Source organism: Bufo gargarizans, chromosome 1 (genome assembly GCF_014858855.1).
Source record: "Bufo gargarizans isolate SCDJY-AF-19 chromosome 1, ASM1485885v1, whole genome shotgun sequence".
NCBI classification, from domain to species: domain Eukaryota; kingdom Metazoa; phylum Chordata; class Amphibia; order Anura; family Bufonidae; genus Bufo; species Bufo gargarizans.
In genome coordinates this window covers 735013963-735037869 of record NC_058080.1, presented here as the reverse complement: position 1 = coordinate 735037869, position 23907 = coordinate 735013963, and the positions used below count along the sequence as shown (strand labels likewise).

The 23907-nt window shown below is 47.9% G+C and overlaps 1 protein-coding gene across 2 annotated transcripts in view; it reads left to right on the top strand.

Moving 5' to 3' along the window:
* GBA2 (glucosylceramidase beta 2) overlaps window positions 1-23907 on the top strand; it is a 99585-nt gene that overhangs the window by 3319 nt on the left and 72359 nt on the right. Inside the window, exons 1-2 of one of the 2 annotated variants that reach the window (XM_044276436.1) lie at window positions 11145-11262; window positions 12005-12092. The gene's annotated coding sequence lies outside the window, so the exon portion shown is untranslated. Of the gene's footprint in view, window positions 1-11144; window positions 11263-12004; window positions 12093-23907 lie in introns of those variants that run through there. The other variant, XM_044276435.1, reaches the window with a different exon arrangement.

Genomic DNA, 23907 nt, shown 5'->3' with positions numbered 1-23907 from the left:
TAGGTTCCACTCCTGGTTTTAGCATACACAGTGGAATGTGAAAGTGGACATTGGGCCCATTTGCACAGGCCAGTGATCAGAAATGAATGTTCCTTCACTCTATCATTGCTTCTAGACCTGCTCCAGATTTACTAATCCTATAGATGGTGTAAGCTTAGCCCGGCCTCTAGACCTCCCCCAGATTTACTAATCCTAAAGACACTGTAAGCTTAACCCGGCCTCTAGACCTGCTCTGGAATTACTAATCCAATAGATGGTGTAAGCTTAGCCCAGCCTCTAGACCTGCTCAAACTTTACTAATCCTATAGATGGTGTAAACTTAGTCCGGCCTCTAGACCTGCCCCAGATTTACTAATCCTATAGATGGTGTAAGCTTAGCCCGGCCTCTAGACCTGTGCCAGATTTACTAATCCTATAGACGGTGTAAGCTTAGCCCGGCCTCTAGACCTGCTCCAGATTTACTAATCCTATAAATGGTGTAAGCTTAGCCCGGCCTCTAGACCTGCCCCAGAATTACTAATCCTATAGATCAGGGGTGCACAACCTGCGGCCCAGGGGCCACATGCAGCCCTCAAAGCCATTTTGTGTGGCCCCCAACCATCTGGTAACAGACATGTATGTCTATGTCTTGTGGCTGCTCACATCTATGTCACGGATGGTGTTGCAGAAAGCTGGAACTTATAAATAAACATCTGACTGGCTTGATCCCAAACTAAGGAGCATATGGGTGAGCCCTATAAAACCCCTAGAGCTCTCCCTCACTGCTATGCCCGTGCAAAGGTCTTTATGGTAGACGATTGCATGTCCACGTACCTCATACTATGTGACACCTGAAAACCCTATAATAGTGAGGGGACACGTCCACCGGCTCCCTGCACTTAATACAGACGGATTCAGAGTCACCTAGAATCAAGCTAGCAAGGAAACACAAATAAAGGAAACAGACTTATCTGAGGAATCAGCAGAAGCAGCATCCAGCAGTGAACACAATCCAAGAAGAAGTATAAACCGCAAAGTGAGGCAGTATGGGAGGGAATATAAAGGGAAACAACTAGTGTAAATAGGTGACAGCTGGGAGAGGGAAAGGAGATGGCAAAGTGAAACCAAAACACAGAACTTCATGCAGGTAGAGAAGAACATCTAACAGACCTTCTCACAGAAGTGGCGGTGACAATCTATCTTTCATGTATTCTCTCATTACATGGGAGTCCTGGACCTGTAACTATACATTAATGGTATATACTGTATGTTCAATATGCCATAAATATAGTATTTGTTTTTAATACCCCTTTAAAATGTATTTTCGGCCCTCATCATTGGTTTAGCCTGCCAATGTGGCCCCCAACCAGAAAATGTTGTGCACCCCTGCTATAGATGGTGTAAGCTTAGCCTGGCCTCTAGACCTGCTACAGATTTACTAATCCTATAAATGGTGTAAGCTTAGCCCGGCCTCTAGACCTGCCCCAGATTTACTAATCCTATAGACGGTGTAAGCTTAGCCTGGCCTCTAGACCTGCCTCAGAATTACTAATCCTATAGATGTGTAAGCTTCGTCTGGCCTCTAGACCTGCCCCAGATTTACTAATCCTATAGTTGGTGTAAGCTTAGCCCGACCTCTAGACCTGCTCCAGATTTACTAATCCTATAGATGGTGTAAGCTTAGCCTGGCCTCTAGACCTGCCTCAGAATTACTAATCCTATAGACGGTGTAAGCTTCGTCTGGCCTCTAGACCTGCCCCAGATTTACTAATCCTATAGTTGGTGTAAGCTTAGCCCGACCTCTAGACCTGCTCCAGATTTACTAATCCTATAGATGGTGTAAGCTTAGCCTGGCCTCTAGACCTGCCCCAGATTTACTAATCCTATAGCCGGTGTAAGCTTAGCCTGGCCTAAAGACCTGCTCCAGATTTACTAATCCTATAAATGGTGTAAGCTTTAGAGTTGTTGCGATACCAAATTTTTGATTCGGTTTCGATACCATGAAAAAGTATTGCGATACTCGATACCATTCGATACCACGCGAAAAAAAATAAACCAAAAAAGCCACGTGCATTCCGCATTTTTAAAAATGGCGAATCGCGCAGTTTTTATTAATTTTTTTCTGTTCCGGCGTTCACCACCTAGATTTTTTTTTATATTTTAATAGTTTGGACTTTTCTGACGTGGCGATATGTAATATGTTTATTATTTATATATTTTATTTATATTTATGTGAAATTGGGAAAAGGGGGTGATTTATACTTCATATTTTGGTGGGGGTTTTTTTTACTTTTTTTTTATTTTTTTTTACACTTTTTATTTAATAACTATTTCCCCCCTTAGGCTACTTTCACACTAGCGTTCGGGTGTCCGCTTGTGAGCTCCGTTTGAAGGGGCTCACAAGCGGCCCCGAACGCATCCGTCCAGCCCTAATGCATTCTGAGTGGATGCATCAGTCTGGCAGCGTTTGTCCTCCGCTCCGCTCAGCAGGCGGACACCTGAACGCTGCTTGCAGCGTTCGGGTGTCCGCCTGGCCGTGCGGAGGCGTGCAGATCCGTCCAGACTTACAATGGAAGTCAATGGGGACGGATCCGTTTGAAGATGACACAATATGGCTCAATCTTCAAACAGATCCGTCCCCCATTGACTTTCAATGTAAAAGTCTGGACGGATCCGTTCAGGCTACTTTCACAGTTAGAATTTTTTTTACAAAATAATGCAGACGGATCCGTTCTCAACGGAGCCACCGTCTGCATTATATGAGCGGATCCGTCTCAGACGGATCCGCTCTGAATGCAAGTGTGAAAGTAGCCTTAGGGGCTAGAACCTGGGATCTTTCATCCCTTTTCCTATTCAGCTCTATCAGGGTGAATAGGACTTCACACTGTCCCTGCTGCTCTGTGCCTTGTGCACACAGCATCAGGGATGTTACCATGGCAACCAGGGCTTCTGTAGCGTCCTGGCTGCCATGGTAACTGATCGGAGCCCCAGGCTTACACAGCTGGGGCTCCGATCAGAAGCTGCCACTGCACCACCAATGAGGGGGAGGGGAGAGGTCCCTGTGGCCACTGCCACCAATGATTTTAATACTGGGGGGTTGAGAGGGGCTGGCACACTGTGCCACCAATGATTTTAATGGGATGGGGGGGTTGAGGGGGGGGGGGCACACTGCACCACCAATGATAAATTACCCCTTTATACAGGAGGCGGGTACTGGCAGATCAGCAGTTAACCCCTCAGGTGCGGCACCTAGGGGATTAACTGCCTCTGATCGCAGCTCCCTGTCAGCGGCAGGGTGCCGGCAATGCGATTCTGCTGCCGGCACCTGCCTCCTGTATTGTTAAAGACTGACTTTCACTATCAGGCCACACAGAGCGGCGCCCAGCGATGTCCCAGCACTCACCATTAGTCCTGGGCGCCGCTCCGTTCGCCCGCAGTGCTCCATTACTGTCTCCTCTCCTGTTCCACATGCTGCTGATTACTATCGGAGCGATGGGAGGAGACATCAGCTTCACTAGTAGGCGTTCCTTCTTCCTGGCTGTAGCGCTGTCCAATCGCAGCGCAGGGAGAAGGAACGCCCACTAGTGAAGCTGATGTCTCCTCCCATCTCTCCGATAGTAATCAGCAGCATGTGGAGCAGGAGAGGAGACAGTAATGGGGCACTGTGCGCAAACGGAGCGGCGCCCAGGACTAATGGTGAGTGCTGAGACATCGCTGGGCGCCGCTCTGTGTGGGAAATGGGAATAGTCCTATCATTGGTGGCTCAGTGCGCCCGCCCCTCTATCCTCATTGGTGGCGCAGTGCGCCCGCCCCTCCTCCCCCCCTCTGTTCTCATTGATGGCAGCAGCACAGGGGGGAGGGAGGACAGCTTCCTTCTCCCCGTGCTGCTGAGAGAACATGAGCGCGCCGATAGCAGCGCGCTCATGTTCAGAGATACTAGGCTGCGCAAAAGCGCAGCCCAGTATCGAAAAAACGAAAATCCCGGTATCGTATCGATACCGGGACAAAAGTATCGATTGGGTATCGAAATTTCGATACCCGCAACAACCCTAGTAAGCTTAGCCCGGCTTCTAGACCTGCCCCAGAATTACTAATCCTATAGATCAGGGATGCACAACCTGCAGCCCAGGGGCCACATGCAGCCCTCAAAGCCATTTTGTGTGGCCCCCAACCATCTGGTAACAGACATGTATGTCTATGTCTTGTGGCTGCTCGCATCTATGTCACGGATGGTGTTGCAGAAAGCTGGAACTTATAAATAAACATCCGACTGGCTTGATCCCAAACTAAGGAGCATATGGGTGAGCCCTATAAAACCCCTAGAGCTCTCCCTCACTGCTATGCCCATGCAAAAGTCTTTATGGTAGACGATTGCATGTCCACGTACCTTATACTATGTCACACCTGAAAACCCTATAATAGTGAGGGGACACGACCACCGGCTCCCTGCACTTAATACAGACGGATTCAGAGTCACCTAGAATCAAGCCAGCAAGGAAACACAAATAAAGGAAACAGACTTATCTGAGGAATCAGCAGAAGCAGGATCCAACAGTGAACACAATCCAAGAAGAAGTATAAACCGCAAAGTGAGGCAGTATGGGAGGGAATATAAAGGGAGACAATTAGTGTAAATAGGTGACAGCTGGGAGAAGGAAAGGAGATGGCAAAGTGAAACCAAAACAAAGAACTTCATGCAGGTAGAGAAGAACATCTAACAGACCTTCTCACAGAAGTGGCGGTGACAATCTATCTTTTATGTATTCTCTCATTACATGGGAGTCCTGGACCTGTAACTATACATTAATGGTATATACTGTATGTTCAATATGCCATAAATATAGTATTTCAGTTTTTAATACCCCTTTAAAATGTTTTTTCGGCCCTCGTCATTGGTTAAGCCTGCCAATGTGGCCCCCAACCAGAAAATGTTGTGCACCCCTGCTATAGATGGTGTAAGCTTAGCCTGGGCTCTAGACCTGCTACAGATTTACTAATCCTATAAATGGTGTAAGCTTAGCCCGGCCTCTAGACCTGCTCCAGAATTACTAATCCTATAGATGGTGTAAGCTTAGCCCGGCCTCTAGACCTGCTCCAGATTTACTAATCCTATAGATGGTGTAAGCTTAGCCCGGCCTCTAGACCTGCTCCAGATTTACTAATCCTATAGATGGTGTAAGCTTCGTCTGGCCTCTAGACCTGCCCCAGATTTACTAATCCTATAGACGGTGTAAACTTAGCCCGGCCTCTAGACCTGCTCCAGATTTACTAATCCTATAGATGGTATAAGCTTAACCCGGCCTCTAGACCTGCCCCAGAATTACTAATCCTATAGATGGTGTAAGCTTAGCCCGGCCTCTAGACCTGCCCCAGATTTACTAATCCTATAGATGGTGTAAGCTTAGTGTCACGGACGGTGTACAGGAAACAAGACAAAGCAACATGCATATATGACTGAGTGGATCCAAAGCTAAGGAACTAAAAGGGAGACCCCTGCACAAGACCTGAGACTTTCCCTGGCTGCTCAGCCTATGCAAAGATCCCAGAGGTGGAAGGTTGCATAGCCACGTACCTAGACTATATAACCCCTGAACACCCTACAATAGTGAGGGGACACGACCACCGGCTCCCTACACCAGACACGGAGGGAGTCAGGGTCACCTGGGATCCAGCAAACAGAAAATAACAGATAAATGTTCAGCACTTAACTTTGTAGCAGACAGGAAAACAAGATCAGCATGCACACACACTCCAGGAAGTAGTATAAGCCGCCCAGTAATGCATTATGGGGCGGAATTTAAAGGGATGCAATCAGTCCAACTCCATGACAGCTGAGAGAGGCTAACGAGATGAGGAACTGAACAGCACAACAAAGAGAACTCAAGGAGGAGGTTCTGAAAGGCCTCTGTCAGAGCTTCTCAGCTGTCTGGTTGTGACACTTAGTCCTTCCTCTGGACCTGCTCCAGATTTCCTAATCCTATAGATAGTGTAAGCTTAGTCCGGCCTCTAGAGCTGCTCCAGATTTACTAATCCTATAGATGGTGTAAGCTTAGCCCGACTCCTAGACCTGGTCCAGAATTACTAATCCTATAGACAGTGTAAGCTTAGCCCGGCCTCTAGACCTGCCCCAGATTTACTAATCCTATAGATGGTGTAAGCTTAGTCCTTCCTCTATTCCTGCTCCAGATTTACTAATCCTATAGATGTGTAAGCTTATTCCGGCCTCTAGACCTGCTCCAGAATTACTCATCCTATAGATGGTGCAAGCTTAGCCCGGCCACTAGACCTGCTCCAGAATTACTAATCCTATAGATGGTGTAAGCTTAGTCCTTCCTCTAGACCTGCCACAGATTTACTAATCCTATAGACGGTGTAAGCTTAGCCCGGCCTCTAGACCTGCCCCAGATTTACTAATCCTATAGAGTGTGTAAGCTTAGTCCTTCCTCTAGACCTGCTCCAGATTTACTAGTCCTATATATGTGTAAGCTTAGTCCGGCCTCTAGACCTGCTCCAGAATTACTCATCCTATAGATGGTGTAAGCTTAGCCCGGCTTCTAGACCTGCTCCAGATGTACTAATGCTATAGACGGTGTAAGCTTAGCCCAGCCTCTAGACCTGCTCCAGATTTACTAATCCTATAGATGGTGTAAGCTTAGCCCGGCCTCTAGACCTGCTCCAGATTTACTAATCCTATAGATGGTGTAAGCTTAGCCCGGCCTCTAGACCTGCTCCAGAATTACTAATCCTATAGATGGTGTAAGCTTAGTCCGGCCTCTAGACCAGCTCCAGATTTACTAAATTTACATCTAAAAGTGTTGCAAGTTCTTTAGTAAATGTGCTACTTTGGGTCCAGAGGGCAGGTCAGGGCTGGAAAAGGCAGAGCCAGCTCAGGGGACGCAGCTAGAGCCACGTTCATGGTCTTGTTTTACAGAGGCACTCCCACAAAAAATTGAATAGTTTTAAAAAAATATAAAAAGTTCAAATCAACTCCACTTTGACCAAAATCAAAATAAATGAAAAAATAAAATAAAATTCTAGGCATCGCTGCATTCGAAAACACCTGTGCTATTAAAATTCAGTTAGGAACAGAAGTTTTTGAACACCCTGATTTTTCAAGTTCTTCCACTTAGAAATCATGGAGGGGTCTGACATTCACATGGTAGGTGCATTCCCACTCTGAGAGACAGAATATAAAAAAAAAAAATAAGGAAATCACATTGTATGCTTTTTCTCAAAGACCTGTTACTGTGCCTTTAAAAAGTCCACGTCTACTCCACTCATTAATCTAACTTAGTGGCACCTGTCTGAGCTCTTTAAAGATCCCTGTCCACCCCACAGTCAGACGCCAACTACTACCATGGGCAAGAACAAAGAGCTGTCAGAAGACATGTCACGGCTGAGGATGGGGAAAACCCTCAGCCGTGCGGTATCGGCAGATGAATGGTCAGAGCATGGCCAGGATCAGGGAGCAGGTCACCTCCTAAACAATCCCTAATTCTGACCCTGTCTCCTAGCCTGTATGAGCCGACCCTGAAGGTAGGAGGGCTCATACTCCGGAACCTGATATTTCTGCTAGCCCTCAGGGTGGCCCTGGACGAGGAGCAGGGTAAGACGACCTGTTCCTCCTAGACACAGAGGAACAGGAGTCTCACTGGCCAAGCTATAAAGACAGGGGAAACAGAAACAGACATATGGCAATGACAGGTAAGTGAGACTAGTACCACACTTACCTGCCACAGACACACAACCTGGAACCCACGTGCAAGTGCTGCTGTCCACAAACAACACAAAGGACACTGCACACACCAGACATCACACGGGAACCCAGGAAACTATATTCTGCAATAAATAAAGACCAAACAAACATCTTCTAAACACCATACATAAACCTATGACCACAAGGGTGGCCCCCACTGGCAGATGGAATTACACAGGAGGCTGCTCCAGCTAGCCATGGCTGAAGTACCCCTCAGAGAAATACACTGAGGCTTTATAGACCCAAGTAGCCACACCCAACAGACACACCCAGTGTTCACACACACAGAAGGGAATTACCCCTTCCTACACCAGGCAAGGGAAGACGGACACTTAAAGGGGAATACACACATAAACACACACACCTCACCTGTTGCCGCGGGCAACGGCATGCGTGGCAATCATGTCCTGGGGATCAGCCATAGGGCTGAGACACTGCCACCACATGCACACAACCCAACACGTTGCCACGGGCAACCAAGTGAAGGAAAGTGTCACAAAACATACCACTGGCCGTGACAACACCAGAAACATTGTGGACCTCCCCAAGGCTGGAAAGGGCTACGGTGGAAATTGCCATGCAGCTTGGTGAAAATAGATCAACTGTTAGAGCAATTGTTAGAAAATGGAAGAGGCTAGAGACGACTGTCAGTCTCCCTCAGACTGGGGCTCCATGCAAGATCTCACCTCATGGGGTATCACTGATGATAAGAAAGGCGAGGAATCAGCCCAGAACTACCAGGGAGGAGCTGGTCAATGACATGAAGTCACTGTCAGTAGAACACTACGCTGTCATGGTTTTAAATCATGCATTGCACGGAAGGTTCCCCTGCTCAAGTCATCGCATGTCTAGACCCGTCTGAAGTTTGCCAATGACTATCTGGATGATCCAGAGGAGGCATGAGAGAAAGTAATGTGTTCAGATGAGACCAAAGTAGAACTTTTGGGTCTAAACTTCACTCGTCGTGTTTGAAGGGAAAAGAAGGATGAGTTGCATCCCAAGAACACCATCCCTACTGTAAAGCATGGGGGGGTAACATCATGCTTTGGGGGTGCTTTTCTGCAAAGGATACGGGACGACTGCACTGTATTAAGGAGAGGATGAATAGGGCCATTTATTGTTAGATTTTGAGCAACAACCTCCTTCCCTCAGAAAGAGCATTGAAGATGGGTCTTGGCTGGGTCTTCCAACATGACAACGACCCGAAGCACACAACCAGGATAACCAAGGAGTTGTCTCCGTAAGAAGCATATCAAGGTTCTAGAGTGGCCTAGCCAGTCTCCAGACCTAAATCCAATAGAACATCTTTGGAGGGAGCTGAAACTCCATGTTGCTCAGCTACAGCCCCAAAACCTGACAGATCTAGTTGAGATCGGTGTGGAGGAGTGGGCCAAAATCCCTGTTGCAGTGTGTGCAAACCTGGTCAAGAACTACAGGAGACATCTGACCTCTGGAACTGCAAACAAAGGCTTCTGGACCTAATATTAACACAGATTTTCTCAGGTGTTCAGATACTTATGTTCAGCAGTGCAAGAAAAACATAGTAACATAGTACATAAGGCCAAAAAAAGACATTTGTCCATCCAGTTCGGCCTGTCATCCTGCAAGTTGATCCAAAGAAATACTTTAAAAATCATACAATGTGATTTCCTGAATTTTCTGTCTCTCAGAGTGGAATGCACCTACAAAATGAGAGAACTTGCAAAATCACAGGGTGTTCAAACACTTCTGTTCCTCACTGTATAACAATATTTTTCCAATACGGCGAATGGTGTAACGGGAAAAAATTCTAAATAGCCAATTGTCTTTTTATTGTCACTCTCCCCCCCCCCCCCCCCAAATTTTTTTTTAATGAAAAGTGATCATAAAGACACAATTCAAAATGGTATCAATAAATAGTACAGATTATACATATCCATACACATAACTACAAAAAAAAGTTATAGTGGTCACATTATGGCGATGAAAAGAAAAAATACATTTTTTCAAGGTGTTAAATTTTTTTTCAGTATTTAAACGAAAGAAAACAAATGTTGTATCACAGTAATCGTACTGATCCGGAGAATGAAGGGAACAGGTCAGTTTTCTCTCATAAGGAATGCTGTAAAAACAAAACCCATAAAACGATATAAATGTGGTATCGCTGTAATCGTACTGACCCGGAGAATGAAGGGAACAGGTCAGTTTTATCTCATAGGGAACTTTGTAAAAACAAAACCCATAAACTATATAAATGTGGTATCACTGTAATCGTACTGACCCGGAGAATGAAGGAACAGGACAGTTTTATCTCATAGGGAACGCTATAAAAACAAAACCCATAAAACTATATAAATGTGGTATCACTGTAATCGTACTGACCCTGAGAATGAAGAGAACAGGTCAGTTTTTTCTCATAGGGAACAATGTAAAAACAAAACCCATAAAACTATATAAATGTGGTATCACTGTAATCGTACTGACCTGGAGAATGAAGGAAACAGTTTTATCTCATAGGGAACGCTGTGAAACCAAAACCAATAAAACTATATAAATGTGGTATCGCTGTAATCGTACTGACCGGAGAATGAAGGGAACAGGACAGTTTTATCTGATAGAGAACGCTGTAAAAACAAAACCCATAAAACTATATAAATGTGGTATCTCTGTAATCGTACTGACCGGAGAATGAAGGGAACAGGTCAGTTTCATCTCATAGGGAACGCTGTAAGAACAAAACCCATAAAACTATATAAATGTGGTATCACTGTAATCGTACTGACCTGGAGAATGAAGGAAACAGTTTTATCTCATAGGGAACGCTGTAAAAACAAAACCCATAAAACTATATAAATGTGGTATCACTGTAATCGTACTGACCCAGAGAATGAAGAGAACAGGTCAGTTTTATCTGATAGAGAACGCTGTAAAAACAAAACCCATGGATATGTGTCTATGCAAGAAGGTCGCTGGTGACTGGACCCCTTTAATACTTTACATCCCCCCCTAGCTCTATATAACCTCCCTTGTCTGCTGACTTCACCACAAGACTATCACTGAGACATCTATGTGTTGGACGTTCTCTCGCAGTACTCTGGATAATGCCTGAACATCACCTAGAACATGTTCCTGAAATATTGGCTGTGCAGAGCTGGCCGCCAGGGAGGCCTGACAACATATGGCTCACTGCCCAGGAATCTGAGTCACAGAAGGTGTCGAGCCAAGGCATGTGTGGAGGGGGTAGGAGTTTCTGCTGTTAGTGATTCGGAGACCTGTGGTGACCGTTCTCAACTTCTCTGCTATCTAAAGGGTCACATTTTTCCATTAATGCGGAGTTCAGATTGCTGGTCTTGAAATCAGTATGAATAAACCAAAGGAATATCAGATGTGTGCCGACCGAAATATGATGCAAGTGGAAGAAGCTATCAGTGGGAACTTAAGGCTTCATCCCGAGCCAGGATTTTACAGATGAGGGGTCCAGTCACGGCTGCAGCAGATATCAGACATTAGTGCCAGAGGAGGAGGCCGGCTCGGACGTGGTAACTGATGTGAGTTTGTTTTACTTGGACATAAGGCTCCTATTTGGTGACAGGTGGTATTGGAGCTTGATCTGCAATGGGGACCTCCGCTTTCTCTGAGCTGTTCCTGGCAGATCTGGAGAGTAAAATGCAGTAGAATATAGACATTATGTGATGCATTCCTTCCATGGATGGTCTGAAGAGGGTCAGCGGATTGAAATCTACAAACAATGAAGGAGACTTGTTACTGAAGTGTTCAGATCATGACATGCATTGATAGCAGGCCTGAAAACCATTTCTGTTACCTCTAGTCAAAATGGTGGGCCGTGATCTTGGGAAGATGGAGTGGTGGCATGCTCCTGTGTGTTGGCCTCTTGCAGCTGAGTTGTGTAGAGGAATGGCAGAGATAGAATGCTGATATGGAATTTGGAAAGTGCCCACATGAAGGGACAAACATTTAAGATGCACAACTACAGGTCCTCAATCCAGTTGGGATCATAAATGTCTGTTTACAAGGATCAGGCCTAATCTTTTTACTACTCGGCAGGTGTTCTTTGATAGGGACATCGGTGCTTTTGTGAGGTCAAATAAGGTCAGGGGAGGTTGGAGAGGTCCGCAGATTCCTTCTAGTGCAGCTCTTCTTATGGATGTCCATAGGAGGCACAGTCCACAGAAGATTCAACTAGTCTAAAGGCAGGTCTAGAAGAGATGTCTTCGCTAGTTGTGGAGAGCGTTTTCCAACCACTGATTTTATATTCTTTGACTGTTGCAGAAACTCTTTGAATGGGAAGAGGCTTAATCCATCTCTCCTGGAAGAAGCAGAAGTAAGACAATCCTTTGAGGACTTTCTTCAGAGTCAGGTACCACTTCTGGGCCTTTGTAGTACCACATTGCAGTGGTGGGAGATGTTAAAAAAAAAAAGTGTGTCACAGTTTATCTGCCAGGTCTGACACCCAGGAGTTGATGGTCATAAGGTGTCGCTTCTAGGGTCCTTCATATAGCAGTCAGACAATCTAGATGGAGCTCAACTCTTTTATTTATAATCCAACTAGAAGAAGGACGCGGCTTCGCTCGGGTATATTTCATTTCATGTTTCTGTGTGTCGTTAAAAGATATCCACAGTATCCCCCATAACAGCAGCCTGCCTCCTTAACACTGACCCCCACAGTACCCCACCACCTTAACACTAACCCCCACAGTACCCTGCCACCTTAAAATGAGACCTCCACAGCAGCCCATCGCCTTAACTTTGACCTTCACAACAGCCTGCCCCTTTAACAGTGGGTTTCACAGCACCCCACTCACTTAACAGTGACCTCCACAGTACCCCACTCCCTTAACAGAGACCTCCACAGTACCCCACTCCCTTAACAGTGACTTCGACAGTACCCCGCTCCCTTAACATTGACCTCACAATACCCTGCTGCCTTAACAGTGACCTTCACAGCAGTGGCCCCTGCCCCCTTAACAGTGACCTCCACAGCGCCCTTCCCCTTTAATTCTAGGACTACATGATGACATGTGTTGCACGACACATAGGGCACAACTACACTGCTACATGTGTTGCACGACATTGATGTCACCCGACAATTTTTATAATGATAGGCTAAGGTGTTGCACTGCGACATGTGACACGACAGTTGCAAAAGATCCATCCAAGATGGCAGTCGCAGCATGTCACACGTCACAGTGCAACACCATAGCCTATCATTATAAAAATTGTCGGGTGACATCAATGTCGCGCAACACCTGTAGCAATGTAGTTGTGCCCTATGTGTCGTGCGACACATGTTGTTGTGTAGTCCTAGCCTAAAGCTGACCTACAGCAGTGAAGAAAAATGGCTGGGTTGTTATGGAAACCTGGAGTAAAGCTGTGTATGTGGAGACTAAGGGCCTGCAAGCTTCTATTGGCTGATAAGGGTCATGTGACCGTGTGTATGGCAGTTGGGATTTGAAGAGAGAGACTGGATCTGGCCAAAACTCAGAACCTGACCCTTTCAGTACTACCACACCCAACTTCTTCACTTCCCTCATCCCGTAGGCAGGTAGGGATGGAGACAGCTACCAGGCCCAACCGTCCGGCATCTCTTGAAGGGTCCATGATCAGAAGTTTATGGAAACGGCTGCACAAAAAGCTAATATAATAGCATTGTTTGGTAGAGCAGACACTAGCGGATCGCTAGTGTCTGACAGCTAAATTTGTCAAAACGATGTGGTAGAAACCCTTTAAGTATGGTTTATTAATTTCCCCACTATTGATGTCAGGCTTACTGGCCTACAGTTGACCGATTCCTCCCTACTACCTTTCTTGTGAATGGGCACAACATTTGCTAATTTCCAATCTTCTGGGACGACTCCTGTTACCAGTGATTGGTTAAATAAATCTGTTAATGGTTTTGCTAGTTCAACGCTGAGCTCTTTATATAGCTTCGGGTGTATCCCATCAGGCCCCTGTGACTTATTTGTAGTAATTTTAGACAGTTGACTTAGAACCTTTTCCTCTGTAAAGACACATGCATCAAAAGATTCATTAGTCTTCCTTCCTAACTGAGGTCCTTCTCCATTATTTTCCTTTGTAAAAACTGAACAGAAGTATTCATTGAGGCAGTCAGCTAGTTCTTTATCTTCCTCCATATACCTTCCTTCTTTTGTTTTTAATTTGTTAGTTCCTTGTTTTAGTTTCCTTTTTTGATTTATGTATCTGAAGAATGCCTTATCGCCTTTTTTCCCTGACTGAGCTCATTTCTCTTCTGCCTGTGCTTTAGAAGCTCTTATAACTTGTTTGGCCTCTCTTTGCCTAATCTTATACATTTGTCTGTAATCCTCATTTTTTTTAATTTTATAATTCCTAAATGCTACCTTTTTGTTTTTAATGATTTTGTACTTCTGCTGAGTACCACAGTGGTCTCTTCCTTTTTTTGCTTTTACTGACAAGCCTAATGCAGTTATCTGTTGCCTTCAATAGTGCCACTTTTAAGTAGTCCCATTTCTCCTGGACTCCATTGAAACTGTTCCAATCTGATAGGGACTCGTGTACCACTAATCTAATTTTAGAAAAGTCAGTTTTTCTAAAATCTAAAACTTTTGTTTTTGTGTGGTGTGACTCAGTCACTGTACTTATAGTAAACCACACTGACTGGTGATCACTAGATCCCAAGCTTTCCCCTACAGTAATATCAGATACCAAATTCCCATTTGTGAATACTAAATCTAAAATGGCCTCCTCCTGGGTTGGCTCCTCCACTACTTGCTGTAGAGATAATCCCAGTAGGGAATTTAGAATATCTGTACTCCTGGCAGAACTAGCTATTTTGGTTTTCCAGTTTACGTCTGGAAGATTGAAGTCTCCCATAACGATAACTTCCCCCTTCAATGTCATTTTAGCTATTTCCTCAACTAGTAGATCATCTAATTCTTTGACTTGGCTAGGTGGTCTATATATCACACCTACACGAGTTACTTTATGATTATCAAGCTCCAGATTACCTCCTGAGTATCTCCTGAATATCTCCAATGCACTTGTAGATCAGCACTTGGTAAAGCAGTCTTAGAAAACCAGCAAGCTATAATTAGCAAGCTAATACTATGTTGCTATATATACACCCACTCCCACAAAGGCTCCTCCCCCAACAGCAAATAAACACCTTACTCGCCTATGCTGATTTGCAATCAGAAAATAGAGATACCGTGTCTAACAAATTCCTTACCTCTTTTGAAACACAGTGTCTGAGTATCCATCAGAAACACCACTGAAGTTTTGCTACAGTGTGTCAGGAAGCAGGGGGTGTTACCCCTACTTGGGGACCGCAGGCATGGCGCAGGGCACGGGTTCCCCTTCAGCTCGGTAGAACACTTGGTGCCCCGGGTACGCGGCGTGTGCGCATGCACAGTACGCAGGCTGCACGCGCATTCCCGGGTGCATAGCGTTCCTGCTTTATCCGGCTGTCAGGTGTGAGCCTTGCTGGGGGAGGTTCCCAGTACACACCTTCCTCGCCTGCCATTGGTTCCCGGGGAGGAAGGCCTCCTGGTTGCCTTGGGGACCAGGGGGTGATTCCTACCTTCCCTGGCTATAAAGCCCTGGCCTGAGCTCTGGCTCATTACTGAGTTATTCCACCTTATGGTGAACACCCAGCCTCCCTGCGGATCCTCCTATTTGCCTGTTGTTTCTTTGTATCCTTCCCGGTTACTGACCCTTGGACTGTCTTCCTTCTTGAACCTTCGCTGCCTGCCTCGACCCGGATTGGACATTGACTACCCCTCTTGGATTATCCCTAAACTTGTACCGCGTTTCTGGGCTGTCAGCTGCTTACTGCCAGTGGGTTCCTCACCCCACTACTGGCTCCAGACGTCCAGTGGAGGATTACATCATGGAATTCCGTGAGGTAGCCCCGGATATGGGCTTGAACGAGGTGGTCTTGATTGACCAGTTCCACATCGGTCTGTCCGAGCAGCTCAATGATGAGCTTGCCCGCATTGGGGTGTCAGGCTCCTTGGGGGGCCTGATGGACTCAGTAACCCACTTGGATCGCCGCTTCCGGGAAAGACGACGGGAGCGACAACAGACCCCGCCTCTAACGGAGCGCCGGTCGGAGTCCTTACGGCTTCCGGTTCCTATTCCTGTGGCGGCAGAGGGTAACCAGGAGGAGCCGATGCAGATTGGGGCTGTTCGGGGTCCCCTGTCCACGGTGGAGAGAACCGGGAAAAGAACCCTGCATCTGTGTTTATACTGCGCAAAACCAGGCCATTTCTTGAAGGACTGTCCCATCAAACCTCCTACAGGTAGGCCAGAGACACCCACGGTATGCATTAACCTACCTATGTATAACAACTCGTCTCATCTCACCATCCCTGTTTCCCTGCAGCTGGGCAACAACAATATTGATCTCTCTGTGCAATCATTGATTCGGGCGCAAACAGCTGTTTTATGGACAAGGATCTGGCTTCCCAACTAGGCATCCCATTGCGCCCTAAGAAGAACCCATCCCAGCTGCATCTGGTGGATGGCAGCACTCTAAAGACGGGACCTATCGCCATGCCTTCCCCCTTGTTTCCAGTCATTCCAGGCATCCCCTGGCTTAGGAGACACAACCCCATGATCAACTGGACCTCTGGCTCCATCGCCTTCACGCCCCTCTCCGGTTCTCACGCGTCTCCGGCTCCAAGCCCTCCTACGTTTCTGGGCACCGTTGAACACAGACTACCTGACAAATATCGGGACTATGCAGACGTTTTTGAAAATAAAGGAGCAGACGCCTTGCCGCCACACAGGCCCTATGATTGCCCGATTGACCTGCTTCCTGGAGCCCCACTGCTGTACGGGCGCTTGTACAATCTGTCCGAACCCGAGACCAGGGCCCTGAAGGACTACATAGTGGAGAGCCTAGCAAAGGGGTTCATCCGTCCCTCAGCCTCTCCAGTCGGGGCCGGCATCTTTTTTGTGGGGAAAAAAGATGGGGGTCACCGGCCCTGTGTCGATTATCGGGCCCTGAACGACATCACCAAGAAGAACCGGTACCCACTCCCTCTCATTCCCGACTTGCTGGACAGAGTCAAGGATGCCTGATTCTTCACGAAGATCAACCTCCAGGGGGCCTACAATCTGATTCGTGTCAAGGAGGGGGATGAGTGGAAGACAACATTCCGCTCACGGTTTGGGCACTACAAGTACCTTGTCATGCCCTTCGGGCTCTGTAATGCCCCTGCCACATTTCAGTGCTTCATCAATGACGTCTTCCGTGACCTGTTGGATACCCATGTTGTGGTATATCTGGACGATATCCTTGTCTTTTCCAGATCACTGCCACAACACGAACGGCATGTTAAAATCGGTGCTCCCGCGTCTGCGGACCCACAGTCTCTATGGCAAGCTTGAAAAAAGCACCTTCGAAGTCTCATCCATTGAGTTCCTGGGCTACATCCTATCCCCAGGCCGAGTGGAGATGGACCCCAGGAAGATCCAGGCCGTCCAGAATTGGCCTGTCCCCCGCAATCGGCGGATGGTGCAGCAGTTCATTGGTTTTGCCAATTTTTACCACCGATTCATTCAGAACTTTTCAGCGATCTGCACTCCCATCACTGCACTGACCAGGAGCAACACCCTGTTTGAATTGACCCAAACGGTCCAACAGGCATTCCAGCACCTCAAGAGCCTGTTCACACAGGCACCTATACAGGTACAACCGGACGCCTCTTGCCCGTTTTTTCTGGAGACCGACGCCTCCGAGGGGGCTATCGGGGCTGTTCTCTCTCAGGTCCAAGGGGAGAAGCAGCTTCTCCATCCCATTGCCTTTTATTCCCGCAAACTCACCGGGGCCGAACGCAACTATGATGTTGGTGAGAGGAAGCTGCTCGCCATCAAGGACGCCCTGGAGGAATGGAGACATTTGCTGGAGGGAGCCGAAAACCCTGTGGTGGTGTACACCGACCATCGCAACCACGAATATCTCCGCAGTGCCAAGCGACTGCGTCCTCGACAAGCCAGGTGGGATCTCTATTTCTCCCGTTTTCGCCTCCAGATTACCTATCGACCAGGATCCAAGAAAGGCAAGGCTGATGCCTTGTTCCGTATGTGCTCCTCCGAGGCCGATCCTGCACCTCCAGAACCGATCCTGCCAGCCGCATACTTTCTAGCCACCCAACACTCCGTGATTGAGAGGATCCGACGGGCCAGCACGCCAGCTCCAGAGGAGGCAGCCCATCTACCAATGAAGCAGTGGCCTCATTACCACCAACAGTGGATCTATGTCCCAGTCTCCCAGCGACTGCCTGTACTACAGCATCACCATGACCACCCCACAGCAGGCCCCCGCAACACCACGGAATGCATCCTACGTCGGTTTTGGTGGCCCTCTTTGGCAGCCGACGTACGCTCCTTCATCGAGTCTTGTTCCGTGTGTGCACTCTATAAACGTCCCACCTCAAAACCCGTTGGGTTATTACAGCCTCTGCCAGTGCCAACCCTTCCATGGCGCAACATAGCCATGGACTTCATTGTGGACTTACCGCCTTCACAAGCCTGTACCACCATCATGGTGGTGGTGGACAGATGTACAAAGATGTCCCACTTCATTCCGACCTCCGGTCTCCCGACGGCCCAACAAACCTCAGCCTGTCTTCTGCCTATCACCCCCAGTCCAATGGGCAGACCGAAAGGACCAACCAAACCCTCGAGCAGTTCCTTCGCTGTTACACATCCCATCTACAAGACGACTGGGTGAGCCATCTCCCCTTCGTGGAATTTTCCTTCAACAATCAGCTTCATTCCTCCACCGGGCTCTCACCATTCTATGCCAACTACGGCTATCATCCCTCAACTCTCCCGGATCTCCCCCTTGATGTCCCGGTGCCTAAAGTCGCTTAACGGCTCCGGCTCCTATGAGAACTGAGGCGGACCCTAACGCAACAACTCCAGGCCCCCAGATACAAAGACAGGGACCAGGTGTGGCTTTCCACACAGCACCTCAAGCTTTCCTGTCCCTCCCGAAAACTGGGACCCCGTTACCTTGGTCCCTTTGAGATCGTGAGTATGGTCAACAACGTTGCAGCCAAGCTCCGGTTTCCTACTTCCCTTGGAATCCACCCGGTATTCCACGTGTCCTTGTTGAAACCACACCGTGCCAACCCATTCCCGGACCGGGCGCCTGCACCACCACCTCCCATCCAGGTGAATAACGATGACGAGTACGAAGTCCAGGAGATCCTGGACTCCCGCCGCCGGCGTGGGCTCCTGGAGTATCTCATCCACTGGAAGGGGTACGGTCCCGAGGAGCATTCCTGGATGCCCTTGGGGAATGTCCATGCGGCCGCCAAGGTGTGGGCGTTCCATCGGGCTCACCCCAAGAGGCCTTCCCAGGGTCGCGTCCGGAGGCCACTCCTTGGTGGGGGGGCTCTGTCAGGAAGCAGTGGGTGTTACCCCTACTCGGGGACCCCTTCAGTTCGGTAGAACACCTGGTGCCCGAGGTGCGGGTGCACGGCGTGTGTGCATGCGCAGTACGCAGGCTGCACGCGCATTCCCGGGTGCATAGCGTTCCTGCATTATCCGGCTGTCAGGTGTGAGCCTTGCTGGGGGAGGTTCCCAGTACACACCTTCCTCGCCTGCCATTGGTTCACGGGGAGGGAGGCCTCCTGGTTGCCTTGGGGACCAGGGGTGGTTCCTACCTTCCCTGGCTATAAAGACCTGGCCTGAGCTCTGGCTCATTCCTGAGTTATTCTACCTTATGGTGAACACCTTGCCTCCCTGCGGATCTTCCTATTTGCCTGTTGTTTCTTTGTATCCTTCCTGGTTACTGACCCTTGGACTGTCTTCCGCCTTGAACCTTCGCTGCCTGCCCCGATCCGGATTGGACATTGACTACCCCTCTTGGATTATCCCTAAACTTGTACCATGTTTCTGGGTTGTCAGCTGCTTACTGCCAGTGGGTTCCTCACCCCACTACTGGCTCCCTGGGACGTTTGACACAGTGGAAACTCTGAGTTAGACTAAGTTAGTCTCCTGAATATCTCCAGTGCACTTGTAGATCAGCACTTGGTAAAGCAGTCTTTGGAAAAGCAGCAAGCTGTCCTTTGTAGAGTGTATATGTGTGTGTGTGTGTGTGTGTGTGTGTGTGTGTGTGTGTGTGTATGTATATATATATATATATATATATATATATATATATACACAGTATACTGTCCACTGTAGTGTGTATATATACACAGTATACTGTCCTCTATAGTATATATACAGTATACTGTCCTCTGTAGTGTGTGTGTGTGTGTATATATATATATATATATATACACAGTATACTGTCCACTGTAGTGTGTATATATACACAGTATACTGTCCTCTATAGTATATATACAGTATACTATCCTCTGTAGTATATATACAGTATACTGTCCTCTGTAGTATATATATATATATATACAGTATACTGTCCTCTGTAGTATATATATATATATATAGTGTACTGTCCTCTGTAGTGTATATATACAGTATACTGTCCTCTTCAGTGTTAATTACTTTACACAGTTTAGTGTCATCTGCAAAAATGGATACTTTACTGTGCAAGCCTTCTACAAGATCATTAATAAATATATTGAAGAGAATAGGGCCCAATACTGACCCCTGAGGTACTCCACTAATGACAGTGACCCCTCCAGTACGGACCCCTGAGGTACCCCACTAGTGACAGTGACCCCTCCAGTACGGACCCCTGAGGTACCCCACTAGTGACAGTGACCCGTCCAGTACTGACCCCTGAGGTACCCCACTAGTGACAGTGACCCCTGAGGTACCCCTCTAGTGACAGTGACCCCTCCAGTACTGACCCCTGAGGTACCCCACTAGTGACATTGACCCCTCCTGTACTGACCCCTGAGGTACCCCACTAGTGACAGTGACCCCTCCAGTACTGACCCCTGAGGTACCCCACTAGTGACAGTGACCCCTCCAGTACTGACCCCTGAGGTACCCCACTAGTAACAGTGACCCCTCCAATACTGACCCCTGAGGTACCCCACTAGTGACAGTGACCCCTCCTGTACTGACCCCTGAGGTACCCCACTAGTGACAGTGACCCCTCCAGTACTGACCCCTGAGGTACCCCACTAGTGACAGTGACCCCTCCAGTACTGACCCCTGTAGTACCCCACTAGTGACAGTGACCCCTCCAGTACTGACCCCTGAGGTACCCCACTAGTGACAGTGACCCCTCCTGTACTGACCCCTGAGGTACCCCACTAGTGACAGTGACCCCTCCAGTACTGACCCCTGAGGTACCCCACTAGTGACAGTGACCCCTCCAGTACTGACCCCTGAGGTACCCCACTAGTGACAGTGACCCCTCCTGTACTGACCCCTGAGGTACCCCACTAGTGACAGTGACTCCTCCAGTACTGACCCCTGAGGTACCCCACTAGTGACAGTGACTCTTCCAGTACTGACCCCTGAGGTACCCCACTAGTGACAGTGACCCCTCCAGTACTGACCCCTGTAGGTACCCCACTAGTGACAGTGACCCCTCCAGTACTGACCCCTGAGGTACCCCACTAGTGACAGTGACCCCTCCAGTACTGACCCCTGAGGTACCCCACTAGTGACAGTGACCCCTCCAGTACTGACCCCTGAGGTACCCCACTAGTGACAGGTGACCCCTCCAGTACTGACCCCTGAGGTACCCCACTAGTGACAGTGACCCCTCCAGTACTGACCCCTGAGGTACCCCACTAGTGACAGTGACCCCTCCAGTACTGACCCCTGTAGGTACCCCACTAGTGACAGTGACCCCTCCAGTACTGACCCCTGAGGTACCCCACTAGTGACAGTGACCCCTCCATGTACTGACCCCTGAGGTACCCCACTAGTGACAGTGACCCCTCCAGTACTGACCCCTGAGGTACCCCACTAGTGACAGTGACCCCTCCTGTACTGACCCCTGAGGTACCACACTAGTGACAGTGACCCCTCCAGTACTGACCCCTGAGGTACCCCACTAGTGACAGTGACCCCTCCAGTACTGACCCCTGAGGTACCACACTAGTGACAGTGACCCCTCCAGTACTGACCCCTGAGGTACCCCACTAGTGACAGTGACCCTCCAGTACTGACCCCTGAGGTACCCACTAGTGACAGTGACCCCTCCAGTACTGACCCCTGAGGTACCCCACTAGTGACAGTGACCCCTCCAGTACTGACCCCTGAGGTACCCCACTAGTGACAGTGACCCCTCCAGTACTGACCCCTGTAGTACCCCACTAGTGACAGTGACCCCTCCAGTACTGACCCCTGAGGTACCCCACTAGTGACAGTGACCCCTCCTGTACTGACCCCTGAGGTACCCCACTAGTGACAGTGACCCCTCCAGTACTGACCCCTGAGGTACCCCACTAGTGACAGTGACCCCTCCTGTACTGATCCCTGAGGTACCCCACTAGTGACAGTGACCCCTCCAGTACTGACCCCTGAGGTACCACACTAGTGACAGTGACCCCTCCAGTACTGACCCCTGAGGTACCCCACTAGTGACAGTGACCCAATCTGAGTGTGTACCGGTAATACCCCCCCTCTGTTTTCTATCCCTCAGCCAGTTACCCACTTACAGACGTTTTCTCCCAGTCCGAGCATTCTCATCTTATATACTAGCCTTTTGATACAATACATGCAGTGATAATGAGCTGATTTACTGCAGTCCCTGAATGTAGTCACACACTTAGGGCTCATGCACACGGCCGTGAGCGGTCCGTGGAACCACGGGCTGGATTCCTGCTGAGAGCAGGAGCGCACGGCATCATTGGTTGCTATGACGCCGTGCGCTCCCTGCTGCCGCCGCAGTACAGTAGTGCACTGCGCTCCTGCTCTCAGCAGGAATCCAGCCCGTGGTTCCATGGACCGCTCACGGCCGTGTGCATGAGCCCTCGTACAAACACACACTTAAATGAAACAGGCAACGCACAAACTCGCATTATTTACCCGATTATATAAACGGAGCTCTCAAAACCAGCCTGTATTGTTTCCTCTGGATTCAAAGGACTGGGCTGCCCTCAAGGCTAGCTATTTAACTTCTCCTAATTAGACAGCCTCACCCTAATTACTCACCCTGTTTTCTTTCCTCTGGATTCAATACTTTACAGACTAGAGCAGAGGATATGCTTTATGGACTAGGACTATACTTTATAGACTGGAGCTGAGGATATGCTTTATAAACTGGGACTATGCGTTATAGACTGGAGCTGAGGATATGCTTTATAAACTGGGACTATGCGTTATAGACTGGAGCTGAGGATATGCTTTATAAACTGGGACTATGCGTTATAGACTGGAGCTGAGGATATGCTTTATAAACTGGGACTATGCTTTATGGATTGGATCAGAGGATATGCTTTATGAACTGGGGCAGAGGATATGCTTTATGAACTGGGGCAGAGGATATGCTTTATGAACTGGGGCAGAGGATATGCTTTATGAACTGGAGCAGAGAATATGCTTTATAGACTGGGACTATGCTTTATAGAGTGGAGTTGAGGATATGCTTTATAAACTAGGACTATACTTTATAGACTGGGACTATACTTTTATAGACTGGGGCTATACTTTATATACATGTAGTATATAGTCACACACTGTATATAATATATATGTAGTACACTATGTAGTATATAGGCACACACGGTATCTATGTAGTATATAGTCACCCACTGTATATATGTAGTATATAGGCGCACACTGTATATGTGTAGTATATAGGCACACACTGTATATATGTAGTACACTATGTAGTATATAGGCACACACTGTATATATGTAGCACACTATGTAGTATATAGGCGCACACTGTATATGTGTAGTACACTATGTAGTATATAGTCACACACTGTATATATGTAGTACACTGTGTAGTATATAGGCGCACACTGTATATATGTAGCACACTATGTAGTATATAGGCACACACTGTATATATGTAGTACACTGTAGTATATAGGCGCACACTGTGTATATGTAGTACACTGTAGTATATAGGCGCACACTGTATATATGTAGTACACTATATAGTATATAGGCACACACTGTATATATGTAGTACACTGTGTAGTATATAGGCACACACTGTATATATGTAGTACACTATGTAGTATATAGGCGCACACTGTATATATGTAGTACACTATGTAGTATATAGGCGCACACTGTAT